The 16,366-nt window shown below is 41.8% G+C and overlaps 1 long non-coding RNA gene across 1 annotated transcript in view; it reads right to left on the bottom strand.

Annotated features, from left to right (window-relative positions):
- Positions 1 to 16,002, bottom strand: part of LOC120714684 — a 30,073-nt gene extending 14,071 nt beyond the window's left edge. Inside the window, exons 1-2 of the long non-coding RNA XR_005691474.1 lie at positions 15,987 to 16,002; positions 14,448 to 15,661 (exon numbers count right to left, since the gene is read on the bottom strand). This is a non-coding gene — a long non-coding RNA (uncharacterized LOC120714684). The remainder of the gene's footprint in view (positions 1 to 14,447; positions 15,662 to 15,986) is intronic.
- Positions 16,003 to 16,366: the final 364 nt, after the last annotated feature.

The raw sequence follows: 16,366 nt of genomic DNA, 5'->3' as shown, positions 1-16,366 counted from the left end.
TTGCAGTTGAAAACTAAAGTGTACGCTTATGCCTGCATTTTTATTTTGTTAAATACAAACAAATTTGTGGCAAAGGTGCTTCCACATGTCTGGCCAGAAAGAGCTGTTTATTTGGTAGTTTCAATGAAACTACTGTACTATATTGTACTATACTGCTGAGTCCACTGTCTTCTGCTCATCAAATATATTTCATTGCAATGTTGATCCTGTGCTAACTTGCATATGACAAATGAAACTTAAAGGCTTCAGATAGTTAAGAGTGAGAAAAAAATTCCCTTCATGTTTGCCATTTTGTCTTTCTTACACAATATTTGGAATTAAATAAAACAAACAAAACACTAAAATTTAGGAAATATTAGTGGGTGTTTTCGTGTTTGTTATTTTGTACTGCTAGGACACTAAAGTGGCCCTCCAATTAGATGACGGTCCCAGAAGTGGCCCGCGGCCCATGTGAGTTTGAGACCCCTGCAGTACACAGACTCTCGAGTGTTGAACGATTTGTTCATGATTTGCACATCACTACAAGCGAGGCAGTGGCAGAGGAATGAAGAGTGGCGGAGTTTGAAATATTACTCTTTCTGGGTGACAAAATAAAAGTTTAAGATGTTTTCAGGTAAGAATGGTGCTGTGTAAACTTCGAATATCTGCTTCATTTATCAAGACATCACCTATTTGCAAAGTGATCTAACGTTTTCGGAGATCCTGTTACCCACCAACTGACCGCATAGCTGGACTGGCCATTGGGCATACCGGGGATTTGCCCGGTGGGCCGATGGTGACTGTTAAGTCTAATTGTTGAATGTTGCCATTGTGTTTCTTAAATTTGTACAGTCTTAGTTCAAGCAGTGGGATCAAAGCCATTCCTTTGATCCTGACCACCTCTCCAACCACTCTGTACTGGGGGAGGTTTTATTGTAGATACATCCTATCGGAAAGATCTGTTTCTTTTGATGTAAGCTTCCTGGGTTTATGACCCTTTGGTCAGCAGGAGGTCTGACACACACACACACACTCACACTCTCACAGAAGTTCACACATATACATAAAATGCTTTGTCTTAGAACCAAGGGGGCGTGGCTTTGTTCTGACGTGTTTTGTGTGAACTGTCTCCCAATAAAAGGTAGCAGGAGGTCAGATCTGGGGGTCATTTTCGTGGTGGACACAGACGAGGCCTCCCTTGCGCAAATAATCGATCGATCGACTGTCTTGTTTTCTTCATGATGAATAAGTCTCTAGAATTAGCGGGGCTTGTGGAAACACAGACCCAACAGTGACTTTTCATTTTTGTTTGTTTGTTTTTGTAACAGTGTAAACAGTGTAAGGTGGTGGATTAGCCAATTGGTCATGATCAACTCTGGGCTGGACCAATTACAATAGATCCGTATTGAGCTGAAAAAGAACGCAATTCTAGAAGCTAGAATAAAAAAAACAGACACAAAGCTGGACTTATTCTGTGTCTCTGCTGCACAGCTGCCTCTCCTCTCATTCTCTCCCCCTCCCTCTCCTGTTGCTACTTCAATCATGAAACTGTTCAATGATCAGCTGATCGGCTTTTCTGTCCAAGTCCCGTCTCTCTTGTTTGTTTATCGTCCACTTTGCGCCAGAGAAAGGAAAACAACATCAGCACGCTTACGCTTGATAAGCTGTTAGAATTTATTTAATATTACTTTGTACTATCAGCTGATGTTTGCTGGAGCCACAGCTGTAAAAGCTGCTGGTCATGAATTTGGTTTAGATATGTGGTGAGAGGGAAACATGAAGGTGAAAGGGAAGCTAAAATATGTCCATTGTGTTGTCAGATGAACATATGAGACACTTTGACTCTTCAGTGCAGTGTGGAGCCTAACAAAGATCTGTTTTGTGTCCCAGCTGATCAGCAGGAGGAGAAGAGTCTGACGGAGCAGCAGAGGAACATTTTCAGCCATCTGGACTCAGCTGAGTCACTACAGAGGAAACGATGAGCTCAACACAGAAGGTGACAGATACTAGTGATAGCTAATACTCCATTAAAAGCTGAAGTACTGATATATATTTTACACAAAACTTATTGATCCATGTGCTATATTAATGTAATGTAATGTTTTAATAATGTAATAATACAATGCCTACACTGTAGAGGGTGGCATTGCCTCTAAACAGGAACATGAGCAGGGAAGAGGTTAAAGTGGGATTGAGCAGGTGGGAACCCTAAAATCAGCTGTAGTGGCTCAGCGTGGGGAAAAGAATCACAGCTCACAATAATTTCTGTTGAGAGCTCCAGTAGATTTTCTTAAAGTACAGGCTGTGATCAGCTGACCTGCTGCTCTCTGTGGATGTACACAACTGAATTCAACCAGATGTCAGCAGATGTTTCATGAGCTGTCCTGGCTGGTTTCCATCCTCTACACTGACAGTACACTGTCTTTATATTAGACACTATACTGTTGGTATGAAGGTGGAACTCAGTGAATGAATGTCAGCATCATGAGCTTCAGTTTAAATGAATCTCTGCTACACTTGATGTAATCTAACTGTGACATGAGCACCACAGTCACTGTGCACCAGTCACACACTGTTCTTTACTTTAAATCCATCACAGTTCAGCAAACGAACCTGTTTATCCTGCACTAACCTGCAGAGGATCTTCATGCAGTCTTTAAATAACACAGTTAATCTGCCTCAGATTGTTTTGCAGCATCTTTCACAACCTGATAAAACATAATGTCACATGTACAGACCCAATGTCTGATTTCAACACATGAGGACTTACATGTAAGCTTTAAACTGCAGTTGATCGAATCCCACTGAGCAGTCCTTCCCTTTAAATCTAACCTCTCTTCTTCCTCTCCTGTCCTGTGTGTCTTATCTTTCTCCATCTCTGAGTGAAGTTAGCTCTCTTTATTTTCTCTCCCTGTGATGTACAGCAGCTGGACCTTTAGCCAGCAACACACTGTGAGACAAACTGCACACAAACAGTTTGTGTGTTTGCTGATGTTTTTTGAGCTGATAGAAATGCTGCATTTGAAATTACCTGCCACTTAAAAAATATGAATCCATTTATTCTTGCTCATCTTCTGTATTGCTAGCTGGATGCTGAAGTACCGTGACGGCAACTTATGAGCACCTGCAGTGATTCAGGTGTTGTGCCAAAAAAGAACATTGGTCCACTTTAACTCTTGACTATGTTTTGCACACAGTTTTGCCTCTTTCATCTCTTTTTATGTTTCATACCCTGGTGATTAGTGCACGATCAGGATTGCCTTTCATGTGTTACTGTTTAGGTTCAAATCAGTTTGATGTTTGATGCCTACAGTGATGAAATTACTCTCCTCAAATGGCTTAAACCAAAAGTAACAAGCCTGTTTTGAAAATGTAAGGAGTAGAAAATACAGATATGTGTAGGGAGTAAAAGTTTTAAAGAAATCCTGAGGCTACAATCAGACTCTGACATTTTCCTTCACTGAACCAGGCTGGGAACTGTTACATTTGATTTATTATCATTGAATAAATTAGAAAATTAAACAAATATATAATAGGGAACAGCAATAAGAAATGTAAAAAAGTATAGACCTGGTAAATATTTATATATTATATATGTATACATTTTTATATATCTGTGTACAGCAGGAGGGATGGGCATGATTTTAGTGTTTTTAAAAAGTCATGAATTATTTTTAACAGCAGGTTGGATGTAATGTGTTAGAACTACCAGCAGGTGGGGATAAGAGACCTTTAAGGTGTTTGGTGCCACACTCCACCTTCAGGTTTAAAACTAGTGTTAATGGAGGGAGTTTGAAGGTTGAGTTTGTTCCACGACTGCATTTCACTCACTGCCTCTGTTTGTATCTCTGTCACTGCAGGACCAACATGGAGCGAGAAGTCAGCGCTCTCAGGAGGCCGACAAACCTCACAGAAGAAAGAGAGAGAAAAAACACACCTGTGAAGAGTGTGGGAAGGATTTCACTTTAAAGGGTCATCTAAAACGGCATCAGGTCATCCACACTGGAGAGAGACCGTTCAGCTGTGACTTGTGTGGAAAGTCTTTTACCTGGAAGGATGCTCTAAAAAACCACCAACTCATCCACAGTGGAGTTAAAGCGTACAGCTGTGATCAGTGTGGCAGAGCTTTTACTCGCAGTAGCTACTTACAGAATCATCTAGTTACCCACTCTGGAATTAAGGCATACAGCTGTGACATCTGTGGAAAAACTTTCAGCCTGAGAGGAAGCCGAAATATACACCTACGCATTCACACCAGACATGATGTGTACTGCTGTGAACAGTGTGGCAAATACTTTGCTACAGACACACAGTTAAAACAACACATGTTTACCCACACTGAGGAGAGACCTTATAAATGTGACCTGTGTGAGAAGACTTTTAAAGCTCCACGTCACCTGAGAGAACACCAACAGATCCACACCAGAAAGGGACTCTACAAGTGCAGTTACTGTGAGGTATGTATTTATATTGTTATCTTGTCATTTTAGCCTGACTGTTTGGAACAACTCTGCTCATTAAACTGTGTTAGCATGTTAGCAATTCTACTGCATGGAAAAGCAGCTCTGAGTGATTATTCAGATTTTCATGTCAGTTATGATTTTAGTATTACTGTAGTATTATGGTGGTAGTATTGTAGTTATTGCAGCCCAGTAAACTGAGTGTGTTTACTGAAACAGTCAAATGTAATTGGACGTCTGCAGAGATGCTCTTTATTTCAGGCGACGTTCAGGATAAAAATGTTGAAGGACTGACTTACACTGTCTTTGTGTCTTTGTTTAGAAGCAGAGCGACACAGATGGATCCAGTTCTCAACCCTGTCATCACTGTGGTGGTGGGAAAGACTTTCGTTGTGACCTCTGTGGAAAAACTTTCAGTTGGAAAGCTGCCCTAAAAACACATCAACGTAGACACACTGGAGACAAACTGAAATACTGCAAAGAATGTGGGAGAAGCTTCACCACATCACGTGACTTAAAAAAACATGAACTGATTCACAGTGGGGTTAAAAAGCACCTCTGTGATCAGTGTGGGTCATCCTTCACCACTGCATGGGAGCTTAAATCACACAAACGAGTCCACACAGGAGAGAAACCACACAAGTGCAGACACTGTGACAAAAGCTTCTCAGATTCAGGTAGTCGTAACAAGCATGAACGTACACACATGGAAGGAAACTACAGCTGTGACCAGTGTGACAAGAGCTTCAGGAATCTCAGTTCATACTCCACACACAAACGATCCCACGTTACTAATAAACTGTTTCACTGTTACCAATGTGCCCAAACATTCACCTCATTGTCTGCTCTGTGCAAACATCAGCGTGATCACTCAGGGCTGAAATCACTCCCATCACTGGATCACAGTGAATCTGGAGAGACAGAAAGATCCTCTGGTTTCAGTGTCAGACTCAAAAAGCTTGAGATCAGGCTCCACAGAGTTCAGATAGAATCATTTAAACTTGTGTTGAACTGAACTGGTTGCTGGGCTGAACTTCTACATAATACAGATTTACATGGGATCTTATTTTCTGTCGTTTTACTGAGTCAGTTTTGTCCTTTTTTCTCTGTCCTGGTTTTGCTCGTCTGTAAATAATTGAAACTCAGTCAAATAGTTCATTGTTCTCCAGCAAAACGTTTTGGAAACTCATGTTTAACCTTTAAAACTCTGACATGTTTTAGCACACAAGGCTTCATCGGGGAGTTCACTCATGATTGGACCATGAGAATAAAGGTTTTTAGTTCTTTCAAAGAGTCTTGGAGGTGTTTGATGTTTCTGGGGTTTTTTTTCTACATATAGGAAGAAACTATTTTTCTTGCTTTGTGTAGTGTGGAAGTTTTTAATGTTTCTTTCATCTGTGATGTTCTTGAATGTGTTCACATGAAGATGGTACAAATAAACTGTCCTTTTAACTTCAGCTCCTAATTTATTCATTATTTATGGATGTAGCACAGCAGCAGTGTCTTGATTAACACATGGAGGGCTCGGGATCTGATGGTAAATAATGTTTTGTGTCCTTGTACACATCATACAGCTCAGCTGTTCCACAGATGTCAGGTTTACACAGTGGGATGGTTTGTAAGAACGCAGCTCTCCTGTGGATAAATCCTTACTCTTAGCCTCAGGACCTCACACAGTCCCAGCAGGTTTGGTCAGAAGATTTATCCCTTATACCAAAACGTCACTGAGACTCCTTTGCTGTGCTGTTTTCACAAAGAAACGTAAACTGAAGACCTGAACTTACAATGTTTTAATTAGTTTAGCAGATTCAGTGTCTCCATGATCAAATCTGCTGTTTTTGTGCTGCTGTTGGTAGAAAGCCGGTTAATACTGAAATGAACTGGCTGCATGCATCTCTGAATGTAAATTGGTGCACTATTAATAGATCACTCTGGAACAGTGTCATCACCCTAATTTGCCCACTTAGTAAATCTCACTCATGGCCAAGAAATTGAAATAAATCTTGTTTCCCTGCTGGATAGTGATCCACTGTAGCTCTGCTCCTCCTTCCTGTTTAGGATTTCTGTGACTGAAGTAAAATTCCCTCCATCCATCACTTATCCCAGCTAACCCAAAGTAAAAGAAAGTTTTGCTCATCTTAAAAAAGCATTACAATAATGGGTATTACCAATGCAAACTGAATAATATAGAAGATGAAAGAAGAGACTTTGATCACTTAATAAAGCTCATGATCTTGATTCATTGTGGCTGCTACACAGATACTTCTGGGTCACTTCTCTCAGTTAGGAGCTTTCCTACTACTTTTCACACCTACGGTCAATTTCAAATCATCAGTTAACCTAACCCTATGCATGTTTTTGGACTGTGAGAAGCCACCAGAGTACCAGAGAGAACATAAGCAGACATGGGAAGACTCCAGACAGAAAGGCCCTAGACCAGATTCAAACCCTGGATCTTCTTCGATGAGAATTTCCTGTTCTTCCGCATCTCAAAGGTTCGTGTTGTGCAGTCTCAGCAGAAGAAGAAGGGTGAGATAAGAGAAGTGAGGAAATGCAACGGTTACATTAATAAGAAAGATGAATTGGTCTTTCTGACTTCTCTAATTGTAACATGTAACATGAGTTGTACAGCCATAATTTATGGCTCAGTGTGGAGAGCACGTTTGCAGTCTGCTGGCAGTCTGGGGACGGCCCGTCTACCTGCCCAGAGCTCTGGTGTTGATGAAGCCAGCGTACAGCGTACGTGGTCCAGCTGGTCTGTGGGCCTCTCTCGCATGTGCTCTTGTTGGTCTGTCAGCCGCACAGAAGAGTAAAGTTATAACAAACACAGAGCTGAAGTGAAACTAAGTGTTAAAAACAATGAATTGTGTCCTCTGCAAAAAAAAGTTCTTACTTTTTTTAAGAACAGGGTGCACTACCGCATGTTTAAAAGCAGTCGGGACACAGCCCACTAACAATGATAAATTCATTAAAAATAAGATGCAAGGCCCAATTTCCTCAAAACTTTGCTTGATAATTCAGGATGAAAGGATATCATGCACAGAATTTGAGTTTCTCAATTGTTCAATTATTCCCTTAAGAGTGAAGACTTAAGACTGAATTAAAAATTTTGAATAACATTCGGGGCTGTTAGCTATTAGTCTCAATAATATCTGATAGGAAAGCTGCTTTAGCTGCCTTTATGGAGTTCTGGTATAGAAGGCGGCTCCTACAAAGAATGCCATAGGATATCTGAAGCCTGTCTTTTTTCCACCTCCTTTCAGATTGACGGCAGACACGACGTAAAGCTCGTATAGTGTCATTTAGTCATGGTTGATGAGAAGTTCTGGGACGTTTCATCTTTATAGGGGCCACAGTATCTAAGATGGAACAACAGGTGGATAACATAGCGTTGGCAAAATCATCAACCAAGGGAGGTGTGTAACAGTTAGTATCAGTGAAGTCTGGATCAAAAAAGGCAAAGTTCAAAAAGGCTGTAATGAAGTTAGCCACAGTCTCAGAGTTAATGATACGTACAGGGCGATGACAGCCTTTAGAATTTAAATCAATTGCACATAGCTCAACATCAAACACGAGCAAAAAATGGTCAGAAATACTAGCATTATCAACGTCCATAGTACAAATATCCAAAGCATATGAGAGGACCAAATCCAAGGTATGGCCTTTAAGATGAGTTGGTTCCCTGACCCACTGTGTAAGGTTAAAAGACTCAGTTAGGGCAAGAAAATCTTTGGCTAGGGGGTCATCAGCACAACAAATATGTATGTTAAAATATCCAGTAATAAGAGCTTGGTCATAACTTAATAAAAATGAACCTAAGAAGTCAGCAAATTCACAAAATAAAAGACCTATTATATTTAGGTGGTCGATAAATCACTGCACATAGAATAGTTGGGGATCCAGCAAGCTCCAATAATTGAGCCTCAAAACTACAATAGGTAGGAGAGGGCAGTTGCCGAACTTTAAGTTTGTTTTTAAAAACAGAGGCAACGCCTCCACCTCTTCCCGAGGGTCTCGGTGAACTGAAGAATACAGAGTCCGGGGGAAGTAGCTCTGAAAAGGAAAAGGACTCACCAGGACGAATCCAAGTTTCAGTCAATAACAGAGCATCAAGCCAAGAGCTGAGGAAGAGGCTATTTAAGATGAAGGTTTTATTCACCAGCGATCTTGCGTTTAATAGAGCCATCCGAGAGATAGGCATCTTATCTCTGCTGGAAGCACGTCTTAGTTGGCTTAAATACCTGTGACGAACACCATCACTTGGGGAACCAATCCAAACACGAACAGGCAGAGTGACTACCGGAGAAACTGGACAGGCTTGTTTACCGACCGGACAGATCCAGCGATGGTTGAGCAGCCCAAAGGACAATGGATCCCGAGCGGATGGAAGTCGTATAATCCCCGCGGTGGTGAGGGAATTAGCTGCAGCTGATGTTTTAAGGTAAGCCTTAAAGTGAACCCGAAACCCACTCCGTTTGCCCCGCTTCCTGTAACGCTTCTTAGGCGGGGGGCAGAGAGGGGAACCGTATGAACCAGTGGAAGAGATGATACGTGGAAAGGTAGCGTCTCCCAAATTCCAGCCTTGATCCAACCCAGCATATGGGGGGAAAACAAAGATTTAACAGAGTATCCCGGTCATAGGTGATTAATGCATAACCATCTGGGGGGCATAGTGCCAGAAAGATAGTAAATAATAAACAAATATCAAGGAAAAGAGCTCGACAACAGAGACAAGGACGGCCTGCCGTACAATGGCGCCATCTTACTCTATTATTATAATGATATTATAATGAAAACATCTGTGATACATTCACAGAGGACGAGGACACAAAGGGACGACACGCAGAGGCTGTATTAAAGTCTACCATCCAAATCTTTAGTCGTAAACAGGCAGTGGTTACAAACAGGAAGACAAGCAGTCCATTAAACAGTCTACAGGGTCAAACATACAGAGAATTCAAACAGCAATAAAAAACATAACTGGACACTGAAAAACTTCACAAAGTGATGTGTGAGGTACCAAAGGGAAGCAGCTGAGTATATTCAATGAATTATCTTCAAATACAAAAGACAGAAACTCCTAAAGCTGCCTCCACCAGTGTGTGAATGTGAGAGTGAATGAATAGTGGTATTGTAAAGCGCTTTGGGCGCCTTGAAAAGCGCTATATAAATCCAATCCATTATTTTTATAAAGGCAGCATGAAAAATGAGCAGGATACACAAAGGTAAATCAGAAAATGACTTCAAACTTACTGAGAGCAAGGCCTCTGTTACAAATCTGTCTAATAGAAAAACATGCTGTACAAATACAATAAGGTAAGTGTTCATGGTCATTTAAAAACTGGCTCTACCTGAACCACTTAAATATTTTATGAAGTCACTGAGTCGACAATTTCTAAAGTTTGTTTTCTTAATTGCAGTTAGAGTGTGGCTGGTAAGGATGAAAACACATACAGAGCGTAAACTGTCTTTGTTAGTAACAAACGTCAAGAAAGAAAAGACAAAACACACAAACACTCTCATGATATTCATGAATAATTAGAAAGCATCTAAACATTCTGGTCGTGGATTTTTACAGTCTTATTTGCACTCGGTCATCTTCATAATCATCCTGATCAATACATGACAGGGGAGGTCTTGAGGTGGGCGGGGCTCTCTGGTGATGTCAGCATGAAAGGCAGGACCAGCGTCTGCCACATGTTGGTGAAACATCACAGTACACTGGTGTGGGTCCCTTTCCAGATGTTGGACATTTGATACTTCAATGTTGAGGCAAACAAGAAGACACAGTGGTGGGTGAGGTTACTGCAGGGTTTCTAACTGACCAAAAGCAGAAGCACACAGACCAACAGGGATCAGATGCTGAGTGTTAGAGGAACAAGCTCATCTGTGCTGATCACTGAATGCTGCTGTGTTCTGTTGTTGAAGTTTGCTGGTTGGACAGTCTAATAGTGATATCCTGCCCATCAGAGGAACAATTTTAAAACACATACAGTGGGGCAAAAAAGTATTTAGTCAGCCACCGATTGTGCAAGTTCCCCCACTTAAAATGATGACAGAGGTCAGTAATTTGCACCAGAGGTACACTTCAACTGTGAGAGACAGAATGTGAAAAAAAAATCCATGAATTCACATGGTAGGATTTGTAAAGAATTTATTCGTAAATCAGGGTGGAAAATAAGTATTTGGTCACCTCAAACAAGGAAAATCTCTGGCTCTCACAGACCTGTAACGTCTTCTGTAAGAAGCTTTTCTGTCCCCCACTCGTTACCTGTATGAATGGCACCTGTTTGAACTCATCATCTGTATAAAAGACACCTGTCCACGGCCTCAAACAGTCAGACTCCAAACTCCGCCATGGCTAAGACCAAAGAGCTTTCGAAGGACACCAGGAAAAGTATTGTAGACCTGCACCAGACTGGGAAGAGTGAATCTACAATAGGCAAGCAGCTTGGTGTGAAAAAATCAACTGTGGGAGCAATCATCAGAAAATGGAAGACATACAAGACCACTGATAATCTCCCTCGATCTGGGGCTCCACGCAAGATCTCATCCCGTGGGGTCAAAATGATCATGAGAACGGTGAGCAAAGATCCCAGAACCACACGGGGGGACCTGGTGAATGACCTGCAGAGAGCTGGGACCAAAGTAACAAAGGTCACCATCAGTAACACACTACAACGGCAGGGAATCAAATCCCGCAGTGCCAGACGTGTTCCGCTGCTGAAGCCAGTGCATGTCCAGGCCCATCTGAAGTTTGCCAGAGAGCACATGGATGATACAGCAGAGGATTGGGAGAATGTCATGTGGTCAGATGAAACCAAAGTAGAACTTTTTGGTATAAACTCAACTCGTCGTGTTTGGAGGAAGAAGTATACTGAGTTGCATCCCAAGAACACCATACCTACTGTGAAGCATGGGGGTGGAAACATCATGCTATGGGGCTGTTTTTCTGCCAAGGGGACAGGACGACTGATCCGTGTTAAGGACAGAATGAATGGGGCCATGTATCGTGAGATTTTGAGCCAAAACCTCCTTCCATCAGTGAGAACTTTGAAGATGAAACGAGGCTGGGTCTTCCAACATGACAATGATCCAAAACACACCGCCCGGGCAACAAAGGAGTGGCTCCGTAAGAAGCATTTGAAAGTCCTGGAGTGGCCTAGCCAGTCTCCAGACCTCAACCCCATAGAAAATCTGTGGCGGGAGTTGAAAGTCCGTGTTGCTCGGCGACAGCCCCAAAACATCACTGCTCTCGAGAAGATCTGCATGGAGGAATGGGCCAAAATACCAGCTACTGTGTGTGCAAACCTGGTAAAGACCTATAGTAAACGTTTGACCTCTGTTATTGCCAACAAAGGTTATGTTACAAAGTATTGAGTTGTATTTTTGTTATTGACCAAATACTTATTTTCCACCCTGATTTACGAATAAATTCTTTACAAATCCTACCATGTGGATTCATGGATTTTTTTTTCACATTCTGTCTCTCACAGTTGAAGTGTACCTCTGGTGCAAATTACTGACCTCTGTCATCATTTTAGGTGGGGGAACTTGCACAATTGGTGGCTGACTAAATACTTTTTTGCCCCACTGTATGTAATACTTTATCTGTATTATGGTCAAAGTTTATGTTAATTTTTGTCCTTTAAAAGTGTTCCTGTACTATAAAGTGTAAGGTTTATATTGTTGGATTGTCATTTATGCTTAAAAATATTTACTCGTATATGTTTATAGTTTTGTAATCTATTCCATAATAATAGAGGTTTGATCCTTAGTAGTTTGCAAAGACTGTGTGCCTCCCAGAGTGCTCTGGCATACACACTCACATCCTGGGGTCATGAGAGAGGTCGTTACCTACGTTGAAACCAAGCACACCATTGTTTTTCTTGTGACATTACCAATAAGTTTGCATTGGGAAGTTGACGCCCTCTTGTGCTGCTAGGCAAAGGTCTCGAAAAGCATCTCGTCTCTCACTGACTGTGAGGACACCCGAAGATGGTACTACTTCCCACTTTTCTTGGTCTCTGGTCTTGGATCTCATGAACTTTTTGGCAACCCTCCAGACCCACGCCACGGTCCCAATCAGCCTTCTCAGGTTGCTGAATCGCCTTGCGTCGATGAGCTGTTGGGTTGCTACTCCTGCCAGTGGTCTTCTCGACTCTACGTGTGCTGAGTCCTGAGCTGCCTTGATGTGGATTCTGGTAAGGACCGCAACAAAAGTCTTTTTCTGTAGCTTTGTGACCTTTTCTCGAGCTTGGGCAGCGACTTCTCCGGTGGATTTCTTCAGCCACTCATCTTCAGGAAGTTGGAGAAACTTTGGACCCGACTGCCACTCGGAGTCCTCGGTTAGGGCATTTGGATTGGCCCCTCTGGTGAGAATGTTTGCAATGTTTGCTGACCCGGGAATCCATCACCAATCTTGGACATCAGTGGATGTCCAAATGTCTGGATTTCACCAATGCGGTTTGCGAAGAAGGTCTGGAAACCGTAGCTCTCACGCTGGATTGCACCCAAGACAGTCTGGCTGTCGACGAGGTGGTACCATTTTTTGACCTGGATTCTGCAGTGTCTCTGGAAGTAGATCTTCAGGCAGGCAGCAAAGACGGCGCCACACATCTCTGCTTTAACAGGATCGCCTTTGTGGTTGAGAGGTGTCAGTTTGGCTTTGGACTCTACTAGTCTCACACTATGGCTGCAGCTCCAGCAAAGGTACATCACTGCGCCATATGTATGTTCACTGCCATCAGAGAACGTGATGGGACTGGGCTCTGCACAGGGATCTGGTGGTCTGAAGCTTGTGAAGAACTTCTTAGTCATGCAGGACTCCTGTTCACTGCTAAACAGTTACAGCGTCACAGAAAGAACCTTGAGAGCAAACTGCTGCTGAAGCTTAACCATCACTTCACTGAGTGAAGAAATGGCACATTTTTGCTAAATATGCAGAAATAAATGCAACCCATACAATTTATGGTAAACTGAGCTTCCTTGTATGAACATGTGTTGAAGATGCCTCGTTTTAATATTTTCTCTGAAAACGTTTTGAAGATACTAAAATTTGTATATTTATTCATTTTTGTTTGTCTGATAGCATTTATTTATAAAATAAATCGGACATTTAAAACAGTTACTCACTGCTTGAGTAGTCTTTTCACCAAGTACTTTTTTGACAACTACTTTACACTTTTACTTGAGTAATAATATTTTAAAGTAATGCTACTCTTACTTGAGTACATTTTTTTGGATACTCAACCCAACTCTGCATCCTGATCAATACATGACAGGGGAGGTCCTGAGGTAGGCGGGGCTCTCTGCCTTTCATGGTGACATCACCAGAGGACCTGTCACGGCCAGGAGGATCAGCAGGGTGCTGATAAGCTGTTTCTGCGTTTCTCTCGCTCTCGTGCGCTCTCTCTCATTCTGTCTCTCTCTCGCCGGGGTGGAACTCATTGCGGGTTCATGCCCTTGGCCCACGCCACTCAGAGGAACAAACATCTGAGACTCATTAGTGTGCCAGCATTTAAGCCAGGGAGTGACTGCTGTTCTTTGATGGATCGTTATGTATGATTCGTGTTAGTGCCGTCAAGTTACCTGCAAGTTTTCCCTCGTGTTCCTGAGCTTTGAACTAACAAATGTTTCCCTGTGGTGAGTGTCAGAGAGAGAGAGCCTGACCTTGTGCATGGATTGTTTGATGAGGAGCGAGTGTCTTTTCCCTGGAGCCCTGTACCCCCACTTTTGTACATAGCACTATCTCTGCACTTTTTTATATACACCCGGTGAACCATGTAAATATATTCCTTGTGAGCTTCCTTAAACACTTCAAGCTGTAAGCTAATAATAGTTAAATAAGAGCAGATGCATGCTGGTGCAATAAACTATACGTTTTATGCCCAATGGATGCATGATCTGATTAGTCGATTAATTGCAAAGATAATCAGTGACTAATCGACTATCAAAATAATCCTATGTGGCAGTCCTAGTTCTTACAAACCATACCACTGTGTAAACCTGACATCTGTGGAACAGCTGAGCTGTATGATGTGTACAAGGACACAAAACATTATTTACCATCAGATCCTGAGCCCTCCATGTGTTAATCAAGAAACTGCTGCTGTGCTACATCCATAAATAATGAGTAATTTAGGAGCTAAAGCTAAAAGGACAGTTTATTTGTACCATCTTCATGTGAACACATTCAAGAACATCACAGATGAAGAAACATTAAAAACTTCCACACTACATAAAGCAAGAAAAATAGTTTTTCTTTCAGGTGGTTTCAGAAAAAACGGAAACATCAAACACTCCCCGATGAAGCCTTGTGTGCTAAAACATGTCAGAGTTTTAAAGGTTAAACATGAGTTTCCAAAATGTTTTGCTGGAGAACAATGAACTATTTGACTGAGTTTCAATTATTTACAGACGAGCAAAACCAGGACAGAGAAAAAAGGACAAAACTGACTCAGTAAAACGACAGAAAATAAGATCCCATGTAAATCTGTATTATGTAGAAGTTCAGCCCAGCAACCAGTTCAGTTCAACACAAGTTTAAATGATTCTATCTGAACTCTGTGGAGCCTGATCTCAAGCTTTTTGAGTCTGACACTGAAACCAGAGGATCTTTCTGTCTCTTCAGATTCACTGTGATCCAGTGATGGGAGTGATTATAGTCCTGAGTGATCACGCTGATGTTTGCACAGAGCAGACAATGAGGTGAATGTTTGGGCACATTGGTAACAGTGAAACAGTTTATTAGTAACGTGGGATCGTTTGTGTTCAGAGTAGGAAGTGAGATTCCTGAAGCTCTTGTCACACTGGTCACAGCTGTAGTTTCCTTCCATGTGTGTACCTTGATGCTTGTTACGATTACCTGAATGTGAGAAGCTTTTGTCACAGTGTCTGCACTTGTATGGTTTCTCTCCTGTGTGGACTCGTTTGTGTGATTTAAGCTTACATGCAGAGGTGAAGGATGACCCACACTGATCACAGAGGTGCTTTTTAACCCCACTGTGAATCAGTTCATGTTGTTTTAACTCAGTTGATGTGGTGAAGCTTCTCCCACATTCTTTGCAGTATTTCAGTTCTTCTCCAGTGTGTCTACGTTGATGTCTTTTTAGGGTCTTTTCCTGACTTAAAGTTTTTCCACAAAGGTCACAACGAAAGTCTTTCCCACCACCACAGTGATGACAGGGTTGAGAACTGGATCCATCTGTGTCGCTCTGATTCTAAACAAAGACACAAACACAGTGTAAGTCAGTCCTTCAACATTTTTATCCTGAATGTCGCCTGAAATAAAGAGCATCTCTGCAGACGTCCAATTACATTTGACTGTTTCAGTTAACACACTCAGTTTTCTGCGCTGCAATAACTACAATACTACCACCATAATACTACAGTAATACTAAAATCATAACTGACATGAAAATCTGAATAATGACTCAGAGCTGCTTTTCCATGCAGTAGAATTGCTAACATGCTAACACAGTTTAATGAGCAGAGTTGTTCCAAACAGTCAGGCTAAAATGACAAGATAACAATATAAACACATACCTCACAGTAACTGCACTTGTAGAGTCTCTTTCTGGTGTGGATCTGTTGGTGTTCTCTCAGGTTACGTGGAGATTTAAAAGTCTTCTCACACAGGTTACATTTATAAGGTCTCTCCTCAGTGTGGGTAAACATGTGTTGTTGTAACTGTGTGTCTGTAGCAAAGTATTTGCCACACTGTTCACAGCAGTACACATCATGTCTGGTGTGAATGCGTAGGTGTATATTTCTGTGCTCTTGCTGGCTGAAACTTTTTTCACTAATGTCACAGCTGTACGCTTTAACTCCACTGTGGATGAATTGGTGTTGTTTTAGGTAACCCTTCGTGGAAAAAGACTTTCCACACAAGTCACAGCTGAATGGTCTCTCTCCAGTGTGGATGA

This window comes from Simochromis diagramma, unplaced genomic scaffold (assembly GCF_900408965.1).
Source record: "Simochromis diagramma unplaced genomic scaffold, fSimDia1.1 OVJJ01000793.1, whole genome shotgun sequence".
Classification (NCBI taxonomy): domain Eukaryota; kingdom Metazoa; phylum Chordata; class Actinopteri; order Cichliformes; family Cichlidae; genus Simochromis; species Simochromis diagramma.
This window is presented reverse-complemented; position numbering and strand designations above follow the sequence as displayed.